The sequence below is a fragment of the Carassius gibelio genome, chromosome A3 (genome assembly GCF_023724105.1).
Source record: "Carassius gibelio isolate Cgi1373 ecotype wild population from Czech Republic chromosome A3, carGib1.2-hapl.c, whole genome shotgun sequence".
Taxonomy (NCBI): Eukaryota; Metazoa; Chordata; class Actinopteri; order Cypriniformes; family Cyprinidae; genus Carassius; species Carassius gibelio.
Window position 1 is genome coordinate 32,026,102 of NC_068373.1, and position 5,295 is coordinate 32,031,396.

At 37.1% G+C, this 5,295-nt stretch overlaps 2 long non-coding RNA genes across 2 annotated transcripts; both read right to left on the reverse strand.

The window, feature by feature from the left end:
- Positions 1-2,244: 2,244 nt before the first annotated feature.
- Positions 2,245-2,795, reverse strand: LOC127956030 (uncharacterized). The gene is made up of 3 exons (XR_008153424.1): positions 2,625-2,795; positions 2,442-2,538; positions 2,245-2,308 (listed from the first exon to the last, which is right to left on the reverse strand). It is a non-coding gene; the product is annotated as an uncharacterized LOC127956030 (long non-coding RNA).
- A 177-nt stretch (positions 2,796-2,972) lies between these two features.
- LOC127956037 (uncharacterized) lies at positions 2,973-4,965 on the reverse strand. Its single transcript, XR_008153425.1, has 3 exons — positions 4,736-4,965; positions 3,606-3,820; positions 2,973-3,480 (listed from the first exon to the last, which is right to left on the reverse strand). It is a non-coding gene; the product is annotated as an uncharacterized LOC127956037 (long non-coding RNA).
- Between the last annotated feature and the right edge of the window lie 330 nt (positions 4,966-5,295).

Sequence of the window (5,295 nt, forward strand, 5' to 3'; positions counted from 1 at the left end):
GTGTTGCATCAATGCAACTATTAATTTCGACACACCTACTTTTATACAGTTTTTTCTTTTTTTTCTTGTTTTTAAGGCGTGCTCCACACATTTCCTTCACACTGTAATTGTTTAACTTTTTTTGGCTATGCCTCCAATATGTTTCCTGCAAGCAGACAGAAGACCCCAATTTATGTAACTTTAGAAGGAAGAGGCCCCATCATATATTCTTTGTCTCATGTCAAGACAGGATGTGCAGCTTTATGTCTGCACAGTACATTATCAAATCCACCATATGTATGCACATTACATTCTCATGCAGGGCTCTGTGCACACAGGCAAATACACATTACAGTGAAATGCATTTATATATAAATGGATATATTCACAAAGATTGAACTTGATTCATTCATATTCTGGTTAATGCAAACTTTCTACAGGATTTGTGATCATTTCTATGTTAGATTGATAAATGAGGCCCAATAATTTGATTTATGATACACTTCCAGCTGTACAACTTTGCAGACTGTTTACTATGGAATGATATTGCAGACTTTATTCAAAAGGAATTGCAAATTGTATTTGCATAAAATGTGACATAATCCAAACGGAAATGCAAATCGTGCATTACCATTTTCATTTTCGATTAAGTGAACGCACAGTGTCTGCCAAAGCAAGGAAAAATAAAATTTACAACAAGGCGACATAATGAACAACTCTCGTCTCATTCATGGTGGAGGTGAAAAAACAATTTCTTTGTGACATGTAATATTTATAATATTAAAACTTAAATGCAAAAGAGAAGGCATGATAGTCGGCTGTTTTTGTCCATTTTAAGTTTTAATGTGAAATGTTTGCGATTTTAATATAAGTTTGGGAGTTCGGAGCGGGATGGCTAATCATTATCAGTTTGGGGATCGCAAATCATTTGAGTCAGTTTGGGGATCGGGAATCATTTGAGTCAGTTTGGGAGTTCAGAGCGTGAATCATTTTAATCAGTTCGGGGTCTCGGAGCGGGATTGCAAATCATTTGATTCAGTTTGGGGATCGGGAATCATTTGAGTCAGTTTGGGAGTTCGGAGCGGGATTCGCGAATTATTTGAGTCAGTTTGGGACAGTGGCGGATACAGAACGTCATTAATAGGTGGGCCTGGTGAATATACGGAGGGGTCTCGGGTTTTTAATCTTATACAACTGATTCCCGGGCTCCGTATTATAGAGCTTTCACACTACACGCGGATGCGGTCCGGCGATCCATTCCATGTGCGGTGCCGTGCAGAGATGTTTCTGCACTGTGACTGAGTCTCTGAATATCTTTATTGTCACAATACAATGAACACAAGTATACAGGTGATGAAAGTCTTGGGTGCAGACTGCAGCGTGACAGTATGGATGACAAATGAATTAATTCATGAATATATATGAAATACAAATTCTGAATATATATATATATGCAACACACATATATAAGGGACTCAATTCAGGTAGAGAACAATATATGTTAAAAATTATGCTATACAAAGAGCATGAATTGAAAACAATAATAATCACAGTACACATACATCTCTGCAGTAAAGCACGGTATGAATTAGTGCAAACAGAATGTCAGGGTGCATAATAATATTGAGTCCAGTCAGCATAACTGATAAGAGTGCAGGGCATATGAGGTTGGTGGGGTGTGTATGGTTTTACTGGTATGAGTTCAGTTCAGTCTGATTGCCTGTGAAAGGAACTTGTCTCACTGTCTGCTGGTGTAGGTTCTGTGATAACGTCTGCCTGATGGTAACAGTGAGAGCAATCCATGGCTCGGCTGGCTGGAGTCTCTGACGGTCCTCCTCACACTCCACCTGGTCTAGATGTCCTGGAGGGCCAAAACATGTATTTAGGTTATGGTAAATCAATAAACAATATATAGTATTTTTATACTATATTAAGACAATTGTTGCACTGGACTTAACATTGATTCTTGTTGGGGGTATTGGCCAAAAGAATCCCACCACAACTAGCTCTCGTTGTTTAGCTGTGATGTTTACTTTTACAGGCCGTAACATCTGAGCTGTCGCAGTAGAGCGGTTTGTGAATGCAGTCTTCACAGCAGATAACTGATGGGTTCAGGTAGCAGTGATGCACTCGGTGGCCATTCAATCGATATCTTCATCATCTGGCTTCATCTTAATTCAAACAAACAGACAAAACAATAAGTCAGCAATAACCATTCTAGAGTAATAGTGTTGGTGAATACAGTTGCAGGTGTCTGTACTCACAATATTCACTCATTTCCTTCCCAAATCACAGAGATGATGCACAGCTTATTTGCTCATTTTAGGAGCTATAAAAAAGATGTATATGTGAAAAACTATAACTGCGGACTTGAAAAGTCTTTTGAGAGATCAACATCAATGTTGTACCACACATAACTGCATTGAATTCAGACATACAAATTGAAATGTGAAACTTTTCACCTTTCTGTCTTTTCTTTTGGGGCACAAGAAGTCCATGTTCATTCCTCATTTCTTTAGGACTGGTTTGACTGATTTTCTTTGCGTTTCTGGTCTTCAGCTGTAAAACAAGAAAATATTTATTGACCCCATGTTTAATCATTATTGTTGTTTAAAAATATAAATAAAGCAGATATAATTATATACTTCAAGCACAAGTTCCTTGGCAACTCTAGTAGGCTCCTGAGTTCATCTGTACACATCAGATTCAGCGTCTGAGAAAATACCATCATGCAAACTCTCAGTTTCTGCCTTACAACAGAGCATAAAAGAATGTGTGAGTGAGGGAGTACAGCATGAAGATGAAGTGAAAAAGGCAGAGAAAGGCAGAATGTTGTGTATAAATTTAACAGAATGAGGGGAACATTTAAGAGATTTAAGAGAACAGTACTGTCTATTGGTGTGGATGCTAAAATACTTCTCATTATAGTTATTGGTCTTTGTGTGAACAACTTTAAGTGATCTGATTGCCCAAATTCATTGAAGATTTGATTTGTAGCACTTGAAAAGTTAAACTAGGATTTCCATTCTCTTGCTTCTAAGACAGATGTGTTCAGTAACATCACCATAGAAAGAAAGGCAGACTATGAGGTGTGGACAGATATCATGTACTGTTGAAACAGGAAGAGGCGGCACCAATTTGTAAAGATTAATAAAGAATACAATGGACTTCATTTAAACTTCATGATATAAACACTCTTACAATGGGCACAATCTGATGGGAGCTGTGGTAATGGCCAATAACAGCAGTAGGAGTAAAAGTTGTAGAATTTTGTACAAGTACGCTTGTGCAATATAATATGATTATTGGATGAATTATTACTACTACAACATGCTCTTTGTTGAGTGTTCTTCCTGATGGGCTAAGTGAACCAAAATTTAAGAAACATCAAATGCTGAGAAAAATGTATCTGACGTACCATTGGAAGTGTTGCCTTTGCAGCTTTTGGTCTTCTTCATAAATGCACAAGATGGTCAAATTCAAATCTCATGACAGGCCTTCCTGAAATATAAACATGTTGAGACAGTGTGTTAAAATGATCTGTGACCAAAATATTTGATTAACACATAATATAAGGATGCGTTCATTAAAGCAAATCAGTTATAACTAAGAGTCTTCAACATTACCTGTGAAGGGTTGATCCTTTGAAGGACTTGTTCAGCCCCCTTGACAGCTTCTTCAATATCAGCATTGGGAGCGTGGAGTTGAGTTAACTGTTAATTCTAGCAGAGCGAGAGAGAGAGAGAGAGAGAGAGAGAGAGAGAGAGAGATTTTACAAGAGATGGCTTCTTTAAAGATCTGCTGGATTACAGGTTGTTGTGGAGTATGTAATCCGACGTAACTGCAAGACAGAAAAAACACTGAATTACAATTACATCACAAAAAGATATTAAAGGCATGGCAAACTTAGTGGTTACTGTGCTTTACAAATAGTGTAGAGTAAAAACACAGTTACTGTGGTAAAATCCTGGTAAGTGTTGTGGTTATTGTGTGTTAGTAAATACAAATACCAGAGTAAAACTATGGTTACTATGGTAAACCCATAGTAAATGTTGTGGTTATTGTGTGTTAGTAAATACAAATACCAGAGTAAAACCATGGTAACTATGGTAAACCCATAGTAAATGTTGTGGTTATTGTGTGTTAGTAAATACAAATACCAGAGTAAAACTATGGTTACTATGGTAAACCCATAGTAAATGTCGTGGTTATTGTGTGTTAGTAACTACAAATACCAGAGTAAAACTATGGTTACTATGGTAAACCCATAGTAAATGTCGTGGTTATGTGCGTTACAAAGTCCAGAGTAAAACTACGGTTACAGTAGGAGAAGCATGGTAAATATGCTGTAGTTACTGTGTGTGTATTGGCTACACATGACGTGGTCAAGCAAAAGTTAGGCTAGTATTGTAAAAATATGCTAAATGTGTGGACTTTTTACACGATCACGATTATCACGCGATATTGGGTTGGGTGCTTTGTTGTGCTTGTATTAGTCATGTCTAAAAGCTGAAGACCCATATGTCACATTATAAATTTATTTAAAACTGCAACAGGTCTATAAACAGTACAGGTTAGCTTAGGCTAATGACAATGGTAGGCTAGCTGAGCAGCCCACTGACCCATAATTGGAGCAAAAAATGCCCTTTAAAAACACGGCCCTGTCTAACGTGATGCAGAAATACTGAAATAATTAAAACAATACGCTTAACCACGTGATATCATTACAAAAAGAAGAATAAAAAAATATATTTACCCTTGCTTACCTGTTTGAAGGTGTACGCGCATCAGGTGAACTGAACGAGCCTCGCTGGTGACGTCACTGCCGCTGAAGATGATGCGTGTTATTTGGACGCATCTGCTCTCCACCGAAATTAATGGGAAGGATTGGCGTATCATATGCACGCAAAAATGGCATTTGGCGTATGCATTACACGCAAAAAGAAAGTGTAAAGTCGTGTTATTTATACGCAGACTGATGAGAACGGGTTGCAAAAGCAGACTTGCTTATTATTCACATGATAGCAATAGATTATTCATAATTTATTAATTCTTCCTAATAATGAATTCATTATTTAACATCTTTCTAAAATAGTCTACCGCTTGCACACACTCAGAAAGTCTTCCAGTTTCATTGGCATTCACACTAAAGCCAATCACGAGTCCGGTAGAAATAAATACACAGCAAATCAAGAGACATCGCAGCATTTACAGAAATAATTTCAGTGGTTTTCTCAATATTTCAACACTGCATCAACTACAATTGAACATGAATTTATTTTTATTTGAATTATTAGTAAGTAGGTTATTTGACGA